At 43.3% G+C, this 19945-nt stretch overlaps 1 protein-coding gene and 1 long non-coding RNA gene across 5 annotated transcripts in view; both read left to right on the forward strand.

The window, feature by feature from the left end:
* LOC117455135 (ephrin type-A receptor 7-like) overlaps nucleotides 1-19945 on the forward strand; it is a 179895-nt gene that overhangs the window by 17988 nt on the left and 141962 nt on the right. The window lies entirely within an intron of this gene.
* LOC139434830 (uncharacterized) lies at nucleotides 11974-12696 on the forward strand. Its single transcript, XR_011644136.1, has 3 exons — nucleotides 11974-12067; nucleotides 12457-12517; nucleotides 12647-12696. It is a non-coding gene; the product is annotated as an uncharacterized lncRNA (long non-coding RNA).

The raw sequence follows: 19945 nt of genomic DNA on the forward strand, positions 1-19945 counted from the left end.
TTAAATCTCATGCATGAGCACATGACTGCGCCTGAGATTTGTCTCCCTATCAAACCCCTTTATCACCATCTGCGTTGCTTAAAGCACCTTGTGATCAAAAGCCTTCGTCAATCCATCATCAATGATTTGCACATGAGGGTATAAAATGCCTGGAGGCTTTCTGGGTTGTAAAGCGAGGAGTATACATTTGATCAAATCCCTCTACAAGCTGCTCCAGGTGCTCGGATTGGTTCTCATACTGCTCCCCCGCGTGGACGCGACCCCTCCATCGATAGGCAGACACCTCGGGGGACATAATCTTTGACCTTTCACTGGCTGTAGTGATATTTTTTATACAAGGTGTCCAGGAAGACTTTAGAGGTCAAGACATATGACGTTTACACTTTAACCTTCAGGGTAAGTCAACTGCAGGGCATTAAGATGTCGGTATAAAAGTGTCTAGGGTATTTTATGGTGAGGAAAAGTGTCTGTGATTAAAATCTAGTGGTGCAGAAATGTTGATCGATGTTGTGCAGATATGATAGATTTGTTCTGCGTAAACATTAAAATGTGCGTATTTTCTGCATAGTGTCCTCCATTTTTACAGCTTATTTTACAATGATTTTTATATAAAAGACTTTCTGTGATGTGCCAATGCCATGGCGAAGGCTGGATGGGGATTATCCTCAAACATGACTTGGTTCGGACCAGGGAAGGATTATAGTTTGGGTTAAAATGTTTTGTTTGGCAAGCTAACCAATCAGAGCAGACTGGGATCTGGTTTCAGACAGAGGGTGAAAAGAGGTGCTGTAGCACAGGCAGTATGAAAGCACGTAAACCCCCCCCTAGAATACAGATATGAACCTGAAAAGCAGCCTAATATGGCCCCTTTAAACTACTAACTGTGATCAATTCAAAGTTCAAAAATCTACCTCAAGCTCTTTTCTCTCCCTAGCTGTAATACCATATTAAAGGTAGGCCCCATGCTTCTATATAACTATCCCTTTTGGACATCCCATAATATTGTAGATGACAGAATGTTATAAAAAAACAACAACCTTGCAATATTTCTAATCGCTGCACAATTAGTCGGGCCTAATTAGGAAAATGCTGTTATTAAGGGGAAATATATGTCTGCATATTAATGGCATGATTAGTGAGAGCTGAGTTGTCATATTGATGAACTATAATTACCTTAGACCCCATCTGCACATTTCCTCACTCAACATGTTGCTGCTCTTCGTCACTTCAAGTCTGTCCTGAGGATTTGGCTTTGGCTCCATCACCACACACATACCCCTACACATTTGTAAATGAACACATGTGTGCCGATGCACATATACAAAGACACACAGCTGTCCTCTGAAGAACATGAGCATGTGTGCGTCACTTGTGGCTGTGCGTCAGAAATGTGAGTAGCATGGGGAATGAATGGTGGATGTACTCAATTACATTTTAGCGTAGGTATCACATGGTTTGTTTTAAAGGAGCCCTATTATGCACATTTCATGTTTCCTAATTGTATTTTGTTCCTCGACATGTTTAAATATTCAAAAAGTGTTTATTTCTCACATCTTTTCACCCTCTGTTTTGAACCAGAGCCCAGTCTGCTCTGGTTGGTTAGCTGGCAAGCTTTGTTGTGATTGGTCAACCACTTAGGCTAACGGATAGGACATCTCTATTATGTTCATTGTGTTGGAGTGCAAGCCAAGTGTTACATTGTGATGTCATTGTGTTACGGAAGTGAAAAGAGTAGTCACATTTCAGTTGAAAAGAAACTCCCTGGGGGAACTTTGCTATTTGCCTTTTCAGACTATGCACAAAACACAAATGCAACAGGCTAGGCAAGGGAAACTCAAAGAAATCTTAATAGGGCCTCTTTTAATAAAGATGTAAAGGAGTAGTACCTCTACTAATGGCACTTTAGGATGGCCACAGTGTTTATTATTTGTTGGGAAAACTGAAAGAATGTTAGTCCATTGTATACTCAGTTGTGTTGCACCCTGAAATGAATGAATACCTTCTTTCACGGCAAAGTCTCCAACCTTTACACTGACACATGGCAAACTGATCATTTAAAATGTCAAGCTGAGAAAAGACTTCCTTGTTTCCTGTCGTGTTCTCTCGGCAACTCATCTTCCATTGAAAGCAGTGTCCGCCTCAGGCATTGGCACCCAGGGAAGTGTAGCAGCGGCAGCGGTGGAGCCCTGTGGTTAACAGTTGGAGAAAAAAACAAGTAATTAGCCCCGATAATTAAATCCTCCAGTCAGCCAGTCGGCCCGCGCTGTACAACCAGTCGCGCTTTCCCCCCCATTTACATAAACTGTAGAATTGGTCCGTGCAAAAATAGGGAATTAGCAGATTCATTATGTTCTATCATCTGCATGGCGATAAGCAAATAAACAATTGGCTGTGGAGAAATGAAATGCGATAATCGCTGGCGGAAAAGTGAGGAAGGGGAGGGTGTGGAAAAAGGGGGTTGTGGCTCTTAACAGCCAGTAGTACACATGAGGAGCGTAAGCTGCTGTGTCCTCTCACATCGCCGGAAATATTAAGTTCATTTGTGTGCGGTTTGTGACTACACGGTGTTAAACTCTGCCCCTGTGTCTTTGCAACGTGGTGTGTGTGCGCATGTAGATATGCATTCAGACCAAACTAGTTGTACTATGTGCACTTGTTGCCTGCTTTTGCATTATATTGGGTTCTGGTTTACCCAAGGGGGGAGTCGCCAGTCAGTGAAGTGCTCTTTGTATCTCATTAGAGCAGCTCTTTGATTTCATTAATTACTGACCTACTGCTGCTGTGGTTTGGCACAGGCTGGCATTCTAACCACGCAGTGTACTGCTGCTGCTCCACTGCATTATTTATTTAACGCCTTGGCATGATAATTAATAACCATCATTTCACAAAGACTCCTGGTGGGTGTGTGTTTTTTAAGAATGGACCACTTGCTGAGGAGCTTTTACATTTCTACGTATTCTGGCACTTCCATTTTCAGCTCTGTGTAACGTGTAAGTCCTTAGATTTCGTCTTCTTCTATTTGTGTCTTTAATACAGTGACTGGCCTCTTGCGGAGCACCCGGCTTGATTTTGAGCTGATGATGAGCTCCAATCTGATATGAATCTAACGTTATAGCTGCACTATTGTATTGCACTATTGTACTATTGTACTACTGTATTATTTGTACAGGTTTGGCTGACATTAGCTGACTGGTGAACTCAATGCACTTTTTTTCCTTTTAATGTTACTGGTGCCCACATTCTCCACAACCCTCATGTGTTGGTTGATAAGTAGTGAAGTTAAGGACGATAGTCAAACGATATACAGTACGAGATATTTCCTTGTTTGGTGCCTTCTTAAGAAAAGAGCACACCATTTAAAAAAAAAAAGAAGTCCTCCCAATACAATGATTGAAATTGCTCTAAAAAACAACACATTCAATATTGACCCAACATAATTTGGCAGTGCCTTCTTAAAAAGGTTTCTCATCCAACCACTTTATGTTTCAAGTTTAATTTCAGCAATACAACAATGTTAAGCTTTGTCACGGTTTAAAAGAAACCAATTTGAGTGCTGTTGGGAACAGAACAATACCCTTTATCAAAGTCTGCTGTTGGTGATCCAGCTCACCTCAAAGACTCCTCTACAAACTGTGTGGATCTATATGTAGTTTTAAAGTGCTTTGACTTTACTCCCCAAATGTGTACTCTAAAACACAAAACCTGATCTTATTCTATTGACTTCATTCTATCTCATCCCTGTCTATTTAATCAAACCCATGTTCTCTTTCTCTCCCGATTACCCTTCCCTCTTCCTCCATGTCAGAGTGGACGGGCAGTCTGTGTTTCTGCTCTATTGACTGCTATGACCAAGCCGTCTCTCCCTCTCCGTCGCTACGGCAGAGCTAGTTATGGAGCCTATTGACTGATTAGCTGTCGGCCCCATCGATCCCCGAGGTTGCGCTGCTGGCTATTGACGAATGGCCCCACAATACATCGCCTCCCTCCTTCCATCATCCTCTCCCTCTGCTCTTTACCTCTCTGGTATTTCCCTACTTCTCTCCTCTCTTTCCGCCCTGCTTAATCTATCACTCACCTCATTTCATCTCCAGTCCCCCTCTTCTCTCTCCATCCATCTGTCCATTCAGCTATCAATTTGTCTTTCCCTCTATCTCTTCGTTGCTGCTATCGCTCATCGACGCAGCAAAGATCGATGCAGAGGCTAATGGGCGCTGGGCCTGAGAGGGGGACTGTACCGGTCCACAGACGTGGTTCTGACAGAACTCGGATGATAGGAAGAGGGAGTAAAGATGAATAGATGGCGGGATGAAGTGAGGTGGGGATGTCCCTCAGGGTAAAGTGGAGGAAGAGAGGGGACCAGGACAAGGAGAGATGCAGAGAGAATCAAAGAGGAGAGGTAGGCTGAGGAGTGTCTGCCTGAGGGCAGCTATAAGACACATGGGGTGGCTTCTGGGAAAAGACACGAGAGAAGGCGATGAGAGGAAAGAGAGCAGGAAGATCCCCGAAGCTGGAAGAGTGCTGACTTTATTTTGTGGAATCTGTCACTGAGTTACATCGAGGCGGTTAATGTACCGCGAGAGAGCCCTGCTCACAGGCTGCAGTAAAACACAAGCTATGCCCAATGCCTGGACCTGGTGACACGGCTCCCACAGTCGAGCTGGGCGAGTTATCCATTCAGAACGTATTAAGGATCATGTAACCTTGTTAAACAAGTCACTATGATCCCTGATCACTTTTGTTTTGTCTGCACATCGGGATGTTTCTCTGAGATTGTTCCCGCCAAACCAATAAAGAGAGGTTATAAGAGCTTGTTGGTGCTGAACGGATAAATGTATGAACAAGTAAAAAGCAACAGGATTACCTCACAATGTGTACCTGTCCCTTGAGATGGGCCTTAGTGAAATGGACTGAGCCTTTTTCAAATGTTTCAATTGTGTAGATCTAATGGGGTACAAACTATATTCTCTCAGCGGATTCCTCTGTGCATTTATTCAGATCAGTAGAGCGCACTTCCTAAAAGGAAAAGGCTTAATCATAAAGTTAAGTGGGCTTAAAGATGAGGTTATCATCTCCTTGAATGTGAAATAATCCACTCTTACTGACATACTCAGCAGATGGCTAATGCATATGTATTGACCTAGTTTAACTGCTGCATTTCCACACATCATAGCGCTGTCGTGGCCATCAGACAGAGGTTATTTGACATGAGTTGATGCGAGACTATTAGAGGATGGAATGCAGGCCTGAAGCCTGCCCTTATAGGAGCAACTTGTCTCTTCATTACTGCTCATGGAGGGAGGGGAGAGTAAAGGGTGAGACAAGATATGAGTTAGAGGGCAAGGTAATGATACACGGTGTGTATAAGAATGCAAATGAATACCTATGGCATTCGCCCCGGGATGCAGTCAATCAGGGTGCTAAGTGTTTCAGATTGAAGGGGCTGAGCAGAGGCGCAAATAACAATCAACCCGGGGAGGTTTTCTGAGGCAAGCAAGGCTGTTTGATTGGTGTCATTCCATATAGGATCCCCCGGCAACAGCACCGAGACACGGTCACATGGGGATGGGGTGATATGTTAGTCATATCTGTACATGGTGTGTTGGAAAATACACAAGTTCAGAAGAAGACATCTGTGTGCGCTTTGATTGCTGTTGCACTTGAGAAAAGAGGTGAATACGTCCATCCAGAGTTCCTTTGTAGAGACATTGAAATACATGAGCCAGGCAAACCGAACCCTTGTTTCCTCTCTGGCAGCGGCTGCTCTCCGCCTATGTTTAGTAAACATGTGCTGTAATTGACACCAAACTACAAAATAAGCTGTCTCTCATCCTGAAATAAAGAGCGCCTCTGTCAAATCAAAAATAAATGGTGTTTATATGTCGTACAAGCATCACTTGTGTATGGGGCATGCGTGTATGGGCGGGGTTAGGTGATTGTTAACACCGAGTTGAGGAGCTTCAGGTTTGTGTGAACGCAGCGGGTGATGGATGTATTGATTGCATCCTACGTGCACTTACAGTAATTAACCCAATCAGCGTCTCATGATGTCAAAGGGCAAAAACACACTTTAGTCTTATCATTTGGGAAAGTAGTACACACCGGCCAATCAGGGGCTGACCTGTGAGGGGAGACACAGTGTTCACGCTGCGCGGACACCAGGCAGACGCTACCTTAATCATCGCCAGTTGCACACGAGTCCCCACATTGACTGAAGGGGCAGAATGGTAGAGTTGCCACAACAAACCAATTTGCTAGTGGAAACTCTTAACATGTATCACCTTGCGTTAAGCTGTTCCCTCAATGTGTTGCATCTCACAGCGAGCAACAGGTGTGTCGTAGTGACTTCAATGTTCGGTCAGACTCCTTTGTGAACTTCCCCAACATAGTGACATCACTATGTTGCGTTTCTATTGGGTATAGAGCGACTGTGGCTGCGAGAGAGTGCGGTCGTATTTGAATCGGAACGTTGTGGGTTTCGATCGCAGCCATGCAGTCAACATGTCGATGTATCATGGGCAAGATACTTACCCAGAGTGGCTCCCCATGGCATGGCCAACGGTGTGTGAATTTGTAGGAATCTTAGCGCAGTGGTAGTCTTATGTAATATGCAGCCTGGGCTCTGGTTTCAGACAGAGGGTGAAAAGAGGTGCTGCAGCACAGCCAGTATGAGAACACAATGAAAGGATGGAAACATGTCACAGTAGAGACACAGCATACAAATATGAACCTACAAATGAGCATACTAGAACGCCTTTAAATAACTTCTTTCCCTCGAGACCTTTAACAGGCGCTGTATGGATCTGAGACGTGTTGATCGTCCGGTGCGTTAGGCTGGTAGAAGTCTTCCATTCCTCTCACGTCACCTCTTGATATTTTCAATTCATATTTCCTGAAGGCCACGTTTGTGATTTAAATGGCAACCGCAGCAGAAGTGCCCTGTTAGCAGCCTGCTTTGCTATTGAAGAACATGTTTTCATTGTAATGCTGGTGATTTCCTACCAAGGTCTTACATGTTTTTAAAGCATTCCAGCATCTTAATGACTATTTTCGAAGACTTATTTTCTGTGAAATTATGTTCTTTGCTTCTCAGTAAGTAGGGGTAGTTTGTTTACCTCTTTGCAGGGTAATGTTTGCTTTGCAGGGTAAGGTGGAAAAATAGGAGAGATACAAGGAATGCTTTTCTGTTATTGTCTGCTGTGTTCATGCATGTCTTCAGTTCTGTGAACTTTGAACCCTGAGGAGAATGCAGGACCTACGAAAGAGAAACATGACCTTAGAGGAAAACAATACAAATATGGATCCTGCTGTGCATTTCTCAAACGTACGCAACATGTGTCTTTATGTTTCTTGTTATTTGTGCATGTTGACCCCAGTTAGCCCTGTAAACACACACACACACACACACACACACACACACACACACACACACACACACACACACACACACACACACACACACACACACACACACACACACACACACACACACACACACGTCACACACACACACACACACGTCACACACACACACACACACACACACTTCTCTTTCTTCAAGCTGACAGTGAATAGAAGAGAGAGGGGGCGGTAAAGAGCGAAGCAGAAAGGGGGAGAGAAAGAGGGAGGGAGGGAGAGGTGAATGTCGAAGAAGACGACCTCATTTAATTCCAAAGTGGTTCTCAAATTGAACCAGAGGGAAAACAAAGTCAGCACTTCTGCACTTATGTAACGCTCCTCTCCTCGCTTACATTACATTACATTACAAGTCACTTGTAAGTCGCTTTTATCCAAAGCGACTTACACACTCAGTAGTGTGGACACTCCCCACAGGAGCCAGGGGGGGGGGGGGAATTGGAGAGCAGGAGGTTAAACAATCGTTGACTCAGCGTCTGAAATGAGTTGTTTCCTCTTCTTCCACTGTCCAGCAACTCTATATTTTGTCTGAAACTGCAAATGTAGAATCGCTTGAGAATTGTAAACACCAGAGAATAGAAATATGGAATAAACAAGATAATAATAATAATAATGGGTGTTGCTTTTTAAACACAGTATTCATTTTATAAAGCAATGCAATGGTGGCAGGAGACCTACAATGTGTACCTGCCACTGCCAACACTTACCCGTCATGTGGCAGGTGCTAACGTAATGATCCGTGTCGACGTGGCGTATGGAGGGGAGAGCAGATGATGGTGCTGTAAGGGATGATTACAAAAGGTGTTCCTTTTCTCTCTCATGCCCTCCCTGTCCAACCATGATGTCACCCTGACACCAAGCTCTCGGGCCCCCAGCAGGCTCCATTTGAGACAGGGGCCTGAATGAAGCGTCGCGTTTAAATAATGCAGTCTGCTGGCAGCCCGGCTCGCTGGACTGAGGAGGGACTGAGGGAGAGCAGTGGCACCGTGCAAAGATACACACTTCTATTATTCAACAGTGCTCTGAAAGGCTCGCAAGTGAGGCATGTAGGACACACACACACACACACACACACACACACAGCTGACCTGTGGAAGTGCATGTAACATAAGGGATGCCAATCTTGTCTGTGTTGTTATGACTTTGAAAGCACTCCAAAGGTTACTATGGGAGCTTGTGACTCCTGAATGGAACACAACGATGTGTCTGTGTGTCATATCAAGAGGGGACGTCAGCTCTACTACATCGGACTTCAGTGAAACATGTTCTAGTGTTTATGAAATGTATATGCAATAAGCATGATATATTTCAGAATGTGGCATCCAAGGCGATACATAAACATGATTTACTGTAATGCGAACTGATCTTACTTTTGTAAATGTTTAGCTGTACCAATGCAGCGATCCGTGTGCTTCAACTTCCCACTTGGGTTTCTTCTGTTTGGCTAGTTTCCATCTTAGGACATGTCTGTATCTTTCCTACAGTATATCAACTCCTCCTCCAATATGTGCAGTCATGACCTTATATTATGCAAGCGCATTTAGAGATGCCTCACTGAGCACCACATACTGTATGTGCATACTAAGTGTACATATCCGTACCATCCCTTTTTAAAGAGGGCAGTGCGTGCGCTAACACGTGGATATCTGGTCTGATAGGAGGCTCAGGGAATCAAATGCATGCTTGTTTTTGTAATAAAAAATACTTGGATTACTTCATGTGTACATTCCAGTGTTGACGGGGTGTTACTTGGGAAAAACAGCAGCCTTTGTTTTATTTACTTGGTTCAATTCATGTCTATTGTTTTCCAAAAGCCGCTTGCCAATAAAAAGCGGCTTTTGGAAAACAATAGTGGAGTGAAAATATATGTTTCACTAAGAAGCTTTTGAATATAAAAATGTAACAAATTGTTTCCGTTTTTAAGGCAGCACGTTCTGACACGGCACTGATACTCACTGTGTGGGATAGAGGGTTAACACGTCCCATTTGAGACGACCACGCTTTCATCCCGGGATGTATTCGCTCGACCACGCCGCTAAACCGAACATATACTGCCGTGGTTGTTTCCTTTTATGTAGGATACAACTATGATGCTGCACAAAGTGCTCTTTTCTGAAGTTGATTATTCCTGCCACATGTAATGCCCTAAATGATAAAGAGTCAACGATATGAATGAACTGTCAGTTCCACTTCCTCTTGGTTATTTAAATCGACCAAACAAATGTTTACTGTTCATAGATTGTGCTTATTTCTGATGTATTCCTTCTGGCATCCAGCCCCGCAGACTCTTCTAGACTACTTTGCACTCATTAGGCTCCATTGGCAGCAAGGCCATGAGCCCAAACTGCTGAGTCATTCCAGCCTGGTGGAACATCTCGTCTATATATAGGTATCTATCTCCTTCGTCACCCGACTGTTTCATTGTTATTCCTCTATCTGAGAGTCCTTTCCCCAACATGTTCGCCGGCCTGATGTACCAAGGCATATCTCAACTTTTTATTCCCAGCACTCTGCTCTTAGTGCTGTGACTTTTCTTGAAAGTGGTTACTGCATTCGCCTCTTCGCTTACCATTCTGTCCATCCTTTAAATAGGTTCTACTTGCGTGGTCCACTCGGTCCTTTAAAAGGGCTTTCATGAACCTGAGCCAGCAGTCACGGCAGCGAAGGAAAATATTCTGGATGTCTGCCTCCCAAATGTAACCTGACGCGTTCTTTGAAGAGTGCACTTTTCTTCAGAGTTACATTTGACTTTAATATATCACCCAATCTCTTTCCAAATATTGCTTTTACATTTTTTACAAGGCTAGTCTTTGCTGTGCATGTCGCCTTGTTCCACTTTGCAGGAGTTTGACTTTCAGTCTGTTCGCAGGCCTGTAGGAGCCACTCTGTCGTAACACAAAGACCTGACAGCGCTCACACGGCGCGCACTATATCAATCCAGACAACCAATTACAACCTCTTACAGGATCCTGCAAAGGAAAGTAAGTTCCTTTGGCCTCTGGTTTCTTTATCTGTTTCTCTGTCTTGCTCTGTCCCTTGCTTTCGGCATGTTTCTTCCCTTACTTCACGATTAGTCTCACTCCTTTCCCCGTGTCCTTCTCACAAATAAAAGCAGGGAATATCTACGCCTTTGAGCTTTGCAACATATTGTAAAAAATACACCCTGCAGGTGTGTACTTATTCACTAGCAGCAGGCATAACTTTAATAGCATGTCGTTTTCTTCCTCAGGTGCCTGACTCAACCTGTCGTTCTCACTATTTATTTTTTAACACATTGCCTACTTTGTCCTTCTCCAGCATGTTGTTCCCTCTTTAACACACACTCTTTGCGTTTGCAGTCTCTCTGACTCACTCAATGGCTCTTTTCTTTAATCCCCTCGAGGACACACACACGTGCGTACACACACTTGCTTTATTCCCCCCTGGAAGCGATTTGTTTTAACAGCTGGTCATTCAGATTCAAGACGGCCACTGCCGGAGAGGTAGAGAGAAGCGGAAAAGGGGAGGACACGCTGAGGACTGTAGGAGGAGGCAGAAGGAGACATAATGTGCGAGTGACATTGTGTTGTCTTCAAAGTCCACTGACGCTTTCATTTCCCTGGAGGTTTTGACATAATAGGTAACATTTCTTCACATCTTAATTGTATTTTTTTATTACATTTAAGACTGTCATTTCTGAAGAGGAAACCTTGACTCTGTCTTTTTTCCGAGTGTTCTCAGTGTTCTTCAGAGGCCAGCCACAGAAAGTCTTACTTTTGAAAGTGAAATTGGTGCATGATGAGCACTAAAGAGCAGCCTTAACCCGAACAGGCTAAGTCTGGCTCACATTTTCTTTTTAAAAACACTTTTATTTATTGCACATTTTCTGCTTAACAGTAGCACACATAGCTGCCTATGACGAAGTAAAGCGAAGTGAAATAATAGCACATTTCACTCAAATCAACCAAAATAGACAACAAAAAACATGGTAACTGCATGAACAATGCTGCAAGTGCTCCAAAAACACATTGTTACTATGCCAACATGTGTTGCATTTCACCTTGTATATATATCATCCCCCGTTAAAAAGAGATATATATATATATAAATATTAGTGCTGTCAAAATTATCGCGTTAACGGCGGTAATTAATTTTTTTAATTAATTGCGTTAATATTTAACGCATTTAACGCATGTGCAGAATGGCCCGCCCCATACGTGCCACCAGTGGCAGCGCCAGGGTATGGCTGGGGTAGGCTACACCCATACCAAGAAATGGCTTAGCCCCACCATGAAAAATGATGTTAAAGTAAGCAAAATAAAGTCCGCCAACTCGCGGAGTAAATTGCACAGACAGCAGTTAGTAAGATTGATTTCAGTAGCCACGGTTTTGAAAACTTTTGTCACGTAGTGATCGTCTTCTCAATAGAACATCTTTGATAACGGCGTGGTGTTGTTGCAGGAAGTCCCGACGGAGAATACTCTTGCTGTAGTACAGGGCAGAGCCAGAGCTATTTAATAGAAGAGTTACGACATCTCCGTTCACTCCAATGGACCACTTTTTTACAGCAATGGCGGATCGTGGAGCCTCTCAATCGTTCCCCGGAAGTTAGCGCCAAGGCTGGCAGAGCTGTGGAGTTGCAGCATAATAGACCGTTCGTGACGGACTTTTAAAGGTAAGAAGAAGTTTACAGATTTATATTGCGGATATTATCAGTACATCTGATTCAAATGAACATGTGTATTAAAGGATGTCAGTGGATTATCCCTAAATTAGTAGATTTAGGGAACGTTTACAGATAACAGATTAAGCTAGCATACCGAAGCAAGTTAGCAACACACGTTGAACAGCCTTTTAATTGTACATTCCGTTCTCTTAATGTCATTTCGTCCAACATGTTGAATTAGAGAAGAGGGGCTTCTAAACGGGATTGTATGCGGGGGTGGAGGGAGTTAAATATTAGATCAATATAACTTTGGTGCGTGTAAGAGTGAGTGTTTTTAGCAGAGCCATATTGTGTCCTTGTGATTCTGTTGATTATTACCTGTCTGTATAATGTTGCAGCTCAGCTGATTCTGGATTGATGGCAAAGGGAGAGGGACTTAAGTGAGAGTGAAAACACAAGGTACGTTTAATACTACTGTTTTATATAAGTAAACACCTTATCTCCCCAAGGCATTTCCCATCCAATAGGTGTGCTATATAGGTGTGTATAAGTATAACCCTTTCTCCTGTCTGTTACTCCCTCTTTCAGCACAAGAACCAGAGGGGGATTCAATGGAGCCTGAATACCTGCACTGAGACCCTCACCCTGCACCCTGAGTCTCAACTCTGTGTTTTTCAAGCCTTTCCCTGTTTTTTTGTATTAAACAAAACATTAAGCTTTCCCAATGGTGTGGTTTTCGTTTGGTGAAAAAGTGCAAATGCAGTGTTTGTATATAATTACATCACATATTGTGTTGCTGTTGGTCGTGAAATTGCTCCTGCTGACTTGAGCCAGCCATTTTTTCCTCCGCTCTGTGTCAGTGGGGAAGCCGTACATTCGTACTCCTTTCTCTGAGCGATTGGAGCATCCCCACGCAGCACAGCAAACCATGGCGGCGACTAGGAGGCAGGCAGCACAGCAAACCAGGACAACACGGAGGAAAAGGCACCGACAAACTGCATGATATGCTATTCAATGTTTATTGAACTCCATGTATTTGCAATGGATGTTCCTAAAACAACACATTTAACATCATCATGCTGCTGCTGCTGCTGCTGCTAGTCCTTTGATAGCCACCTGTCGGTCTCCTGTCCTTTCTGAAAGCCATAAAGACGACATTAGTCATTTAGATAGCTTGTGTCCTCAATTACCATGGGATTACTGAAACTACCATGAATTTAAGAAAATGGTAGAAATGAATCCAATCTGAATTTTAAAGCATTACTTTAGATTCCCTCCCTCTAAATGTATCAATAAACATTAGAAAGTGATGCTCCTGACTACCATACAAGTTTAAGAAGATAATATTGGTTTGAAAGAATTCAAAGCTATAAATAAACAGCAACAGGCTCTTTAACCAAGGCACTGTTAGTAACATGTAAACTAGCTGTTCACACTAATCCTAATATTATCACTTAATATTAGCAAATTCGATTTTATTTTTTAAAACATATTGATGTAAATACATACACATATCGATTTGTTGTATAAATATTGCAAATCAAAACCTTTATTCACTAATAATTAACAAAAATCGTAGTTCTATCTCCTGTTATCAATGCATTCACATTGCCCGCCATGAACTTCCGGGGAACGATCCTCGTCGACATGAACCACGTGACGATAACCGTTTTTGGACTTCCGGTGTCGTAACTCTTCTATCTATATGGCGCTGGGCAGAGCCATATAATAGTAATAATATGGCTCTGGTACAGGGGTGCACATAACTGGTACGCAGGTTATGTGCGTAATCTGAAATGCGTACCGTCACTTGTGTCACAAAGCGCATTTGCATACCGACGTACTTGTGAAGCTTTTCCAGAAGGCGGTTAGATCACCGGACGACAGAGTCGGTCTCCGTGTGCACAGACAGGGCTGCTGTTAACGTCGGTCTGTACAACGGAATTGTGCCAAAACTACGCCAACCGGCTGCGGAGGGAGACTCCCCCCATCACTGGAGAACTGCGCTAAAACAGCTGATCACAACGTTCACACTCTGTGGTCACGAAGTACTCCACTAGCCCCCCCCCTCTGTCGACTTTCCTGAAGTACTCCCCCGTTGATAGAAATCAACACGTAATAAATTAAGACCCCACGGTTTGATGATTGATAGGTGTGTGGGTTGTCTTTCATTTTGACATGCAGAAAAATGTTATAATAAACATAGATACTGTATGTTAAATGGATATATCCGCCTTCTTTCATTTATCTTTCCATTCCCACAACAATATACATAAATAAATGACATATTTTGGACATAGTTCGAATGGTGATTAATCATGATTAATTAATTTTTAAACTGTGATTAATCTGATTAAAAATTGTAATCGTTTGACAGCCCTAATAAATATATATATATTTTTTTACTTTTGGTTCGATAAAATACAATTAACTCGCTAATATATTACAACAATACATGAAAGAAAAAACATCAACATCCATGATATAAATGATCATGAATAGCAGCTGTACTTTGAATTAGGGCTGCTCAATTAATCGTATTTTAATCGCAATTACGATTTTGGCTTGCAACGATTACGAAAACAACCTAATCGAAATAAAACGATTATTTTTATTATATATATTTTTTTTTTAAATGTTTTATTGGTTTTTCAGTTGAATTATACTCAAAGTTCAGGGTGATCAACTGTTAAACACATACTGTTCACATGTTTTTCAATGTTTTCAAAGTAAATGGATAATCGTTTTAATAATCGTGATATTAATTATTGACCCAAATAATCGAGATTATGATTTTTGCCATAATCGAGCAGCCCTACTTTGAATACTGTATGTATGCCTTTAGTATGAAACACTTAGTTTACATGTGGTGTATACTGCTCGGCAGGCTTACTGTATGTACAGTAGCACGCTGTAAGAGGAGCATGTGCTGCACAATAATGGCGATTAAGCGTTCACCCCATTGTCATGCGTCATGTGGGTCATTTCATGGTGGGCTTTTTGAGAGCAAACAGCCCACCCTCGTTACTGAAGTTAAAAGTGTAATGACTTTTAAAAGGAGAGCCCTGTTTGAAGTTAGTGTGTGTGTGTGTGTGTGTGTGTGTGTGTGTGTGTGTGTGTGTGTGTGTGTGTGTGTGTGTGTGTGTGTGTGTGTGTGTGTGTGTGTGTGTGTGTGTGTGTGTGTGTGTGTCCGTTTATACGCAGCAGTTATCTTTTATGTGCCTGTTTGTGTTTTATGTGACACCTCATATCCCAGTCCATGTATCCTTGTTATCTGTCCTACAGAGGCATTACTGTATTGCTTCTATAGAACTATATATTACCTCCCTCCCACGTCTGTGAGCAGCGGCATGGTGCAGCAAACGGAGAGATCATCTTTCATATCAAGTGCTGCGATTCAGACCCCTCCAAGTCCCATGTTCCCGCCCTGCTGTGTCCTCGAGCAACACTGTAAATCCCAACCGGCCTCAGGAGTGCTTCTGCTTCCATACGTCTGTCCAGTGGGGAGGGGAGAGTTAGTTTCCCTGTCCCTGATCAACAAACTACCCGATGTACAGACGGTCAGCTACAGGTGAACATACCTGTGTATTTCACATCTGCTGCGTGTATACATGTACAGCGAAGTTCCCTACTTTGTTGTTTGTATTTCTACTACATATAGATATCATTTTACACTGGGAAACTTCGTCATTGAGACAAGCAAAGTCTCATGTTGTTAACACAAGTCCAAGTCACGTCTCTAGAATGTTACAACAAGTCTCAAGCCAGGTCTCAGGTTATTTAGATCACGTTGTGTCAATAAGTCAGAACCCAAGTCATATACATGAGTCTGTCAGAACATATATCAGTCCTAGACAGGACTCAAATCATAAAGAAAAGACTTGATCAGCACTCAAGTCATATGGATAAGTCCTAGTCTTGACTCACGTCTGACAAAGTCAGTCTTAAGTTACAGAGTTCTAATTAAGGTATCATTAATTCATAAAGACAAGTCATATAGAGACGTCAATTATCAAGCACTTGATACGAGATCAGGTCAACTCACCAGTGTTTGAGGCCGGAACCAAGTCTCCTCACTTGTCTTTAGTCGCAAGCTGCCCGTCAATATGCACGTCCTTAATGTTATCAAAGCTGTGATAATCGGTTTTTTTGCGGCATAGGTGCAAATAAATCCCTTTCAGGAGATTCAAGGTGTGATTGCAGGGAAGTCTCAATGTGATGCCGGGTACAATGTGATCATGTAATGTTTCTGCTTTCAAGTCCTTCCTGCGAGTCCTAACGGAGTCAAGTCTCATGTTTGTCAAGTTCCGTAGAAGTCCAGGTCGTTTCTCCAGTCTCACATTTCTGTGACGCCGGCTGACTTGAGTCTGAACATGTTATATCTGATCTTCCACTCCACATCTTCTCTTCAGGCTTTTAAACGACATGTTCTCCTCCACTCTCCTCCTGTATAGGAAGGATAGTGCTCGGACGACGGCCCTCACAGTGGAGCATCAGTGGCCCGTGCACTGCTCTCTCTGTTGGTGTAGGTGGAGCTTCCTGAGCCCTTCGCTGTGCCTTGTGTTGGCTGGCTGGAGCAGGCGAGCTGTGCAGTGAGGACAGCCAGTGCTAATCTCACCCTGAAGCACACACAGCCACGGCCAATGAAATGATCTCCTTTCACTGAGAGGGATTTAAGTTGTCTGTGCATGTAGGGATGGTCGCGTGTGGGAGACGGTGTATACGGCTGTGTTTAAGCTAGTTCTCTATATTCCTGACTGCGCTGTACACAGTTCTTTAGTGAGAGCACTGTTACATTTCTTGTTGTTCTCGCTGCTGTTTTTCTCAGTTCAAATCAAGCACTTGGCTGGAGGTCTACCGATAAGTTAATGCGCCGTGCACACGCAAACATAATCCGAGTTCTTATCATTAGAGATTCTTGAAATGCGATGTTATCCTCCCCAGCTACACGGAGCACATAGCTTTGTGAGAGCAGGCGACTTCCCAGCATCTCCATCCTCCTGAGAGCAATGGGTGCCCCAAAGACCCGCTGCCCCTGCTTTGAGCACTTCACCTGAGTGTTTCTCCGGCAGCTGTCTCTTCCCGCAGTGCTCACTTTGTATCCGTCACTGTGGCGCGTCCTTGTGCATCAGCAAGGCTGAACAGCTCAATTAATACACCGCAGACGGATGGAAGGGTGGGTGGGGGGGGTTGAGCGGGAGGAAGTGGCGCTCACTCGTACATATGTTTGTATTGAAACCTATCACTGCGACAAAGGAGAAGATGGCAACACCTCGCAGCGACAACACACACGTATTCAAACCTACAATTTATAGTCAGGCTGCAATCTCTCCAGAATGCGTTCTGCACTCTTCGTGAAAGGCTCTTTTCTGAAATCAAATACAGACGATGTTTTCCATTCGAAATAAAACATTTGATTATTCTATTACTGTTGTACTCTAGATGTAGCATGCCTAAAAGTGGCTCCTAAACGGTAACATTTGCAAACATGTATGGTTTGAATTGCAAGACAGGGTTCAAGATACGTTTCGCTCGATTACTGGGGACGTGTGTGTGTGTGTGTGTGTGTGTGTGTGTGTGTGTGTGTGTGTGTGTGTGTGTGTGTGTGTGTGTGTGTGTGTGTGTGTGTGTGTGTGTGTGTGTGTGTGTGTGTGTGTGTGTGTTCTTGCTGTAAATGATCAAATACCTATTTCTTTTTAAGTCCTCTATAGTTTCTAAAAGCCACTTGATGCTCTCCTTCCTTCCCCGAGGTCTTCTCTTCTTGTTCTTACCGGACACAAAGCATTCTGCACTTCTCCGAGTCATGTCGAAGTAGACTTCTCCACTTGATGCATCTGCGTCACCTGCACTGAGCCGGGACTGTGTTGTATCTCTTATGTGTGGAAGTCAGTCTTGTCTTGTGTGTCCTACATGGTGCTGAGGCCAAATGCCCCCCCCCCCCCAACAATTGCTCACAGATCCCCATTGTCCTGTAATGATGACCAATTATTTATGAAAAAAAGCTTTGCAGTTGGTGTTTAGGAGCTAATGTGTTACAGCGATTAGTCAGAGCCATGGCGAGCGCAGACGGAGAGCTTTTGTGTCATTGTCACACGTTCTTTCTCTAACTCCCCCCCCCCTTTCAGTGACCCTTCTTTTGCCTGCTTTGTGTTTCTTTTTCTTCCACTTTGGTGTCTCTGTGTTTTCTCTCCCTCCTGCCCCCGATGGCCCATTAGTCTGTCTAACTCGGCTGTGATTACAGGACTTATGTGTTCACTGTGTGATCATAGAGCCAACGCTGTCCTCAGAGTCTCTACTTGACGGACTGACTGCTCACCGAGGCCCACTGATCCCTCCGTGCATCGCCCGAGTATTCTTTTAGTTGCACTCCATGTGCACTTTTCTCTTTTCTCTGCCTTTCTTCACAACTATTCTTTTGTCTTTCTCTCCGTTTCAAGTTCTTGCCTTTCCTCACCCTCCTCCGCTGAGTATTTTCTGTCGTCGTCTCTCTTTGCTTCCCACCTCAGCGTCTCTCTACCACCCTTGGTCCCTCTCCCTCTCTGATCTTTATCCAAATGCCTCTATGTTATCAGCTTACCACAGAACCATGCTTTGGGCACCCGGTAGTGTTAAGCCAAAACATCATAAAGTTAAGTGTTTAGTAAAGGATCTCTCATGGTCCAGCCAGACTTCCCTACACTTCAGCCAAAGCACTAGTATCTCACTTTTAAGCAAACCCTAAAAAAGAAGGGAAACAATACTTCACTCTCACATGCCTCTAAGTGTTAGCTATCCAAACTGCACTGACACTGAGAAGAAAGTCCCTTTTTAGGACTCTCAAATAGCACTTTTGCTACTTTTATAATAAGAATATTCGGTAACACTTTATTTTGATAGTCCATAGTTGACACTCTATAAGTTGACATTCAATAGCACCGTTCAAACGGACAAGTAACGTGTTTTTTGCAACAGCTTATGAACCAATATTCAACCTTACTATCTGTAGATCGTGTCAACATCTTCAAAGTTGAAAATCAACTACTCAAAATCAATTTGTGAGGTTGACTATCGGTTAATAACCTGTTGACAGTCAACAGACACTCGAGATGTACCTTATGTCCTACTGGCAGTTAGTTACATGCGTGTTACTCGTCTGTTGAAACAGTGTTGTTGTCACTGATGACTTATAGAGTGTCAACTATGGACTATCAAAATAAAGTGTTACTGAATATTCTTCCCACGAGCTGATGGAGTCATGGCCTTGGGATAAAACATTTTTAAATAACTGAGAAAGTACTTTTCCCAGTTAATTTATTTTGCTGCAAGTTATATGTAGGTTTGTTTGGAACGTCCAGCCGATGTATCGACCGGTTTATTTCAACACTTTCTTCTGTAAAACATCAACAATCCAACATTGTCCATAGCCTCCTCATCAGAACATGAGAGTCAGTGGAAAACACACATTTGACCAGGCCTATGGGATGAGTCACACTGTGTAGGCTTCTGCTCTTTGCTCACCGGGACGTCCATGTGCCCGGTTGTTAAAATAGCCAAATGTGTGTCATGTAGCAGAGGGGATGGAATCAGAACGGGAGCTATGGTTACCTGTCAAACAGGCTGCTGCCCACTCTGCCTGTCACACAGGTTCTCTGTTTACAAGGTGCCGGAGAGTGTTGAAAGTCAAAGCACAAAATAAAAGATGAGTGGAGGTAGCACTTGAAAGAATGAAAAATAGTGCTCTTCACCTTTGTGATGAAAACATGGTTGTGTCTGGTTGTCAGACTCCTTTTGCTTCATGGCTGTAGGTGATGACAACACTGCCGGAGAGCCAGACACTCAAAAGTGTGTGTGCGTGTGTGTGTGTGTGTGTGTTTGGGGGAAGGTCTTTTTTTAAGCAGATGAGCATGG

The sequence above is a fragment of the Pseudochaenichthys georgianus genome, chromosome 11 (assembly GCF_902827115.2).
Source record: "Pseudochaenichthys georgianus chromosome 11, fPseGeo1.2, whole genome shotgun sequence".
Lineage (NCBI taxonomy): Eukaryota > Metazoa > Chordata > Actinopteri > Perciformes > Channichthyidae > Pseudochaenichthys > Pseudochaenichthys georgianus.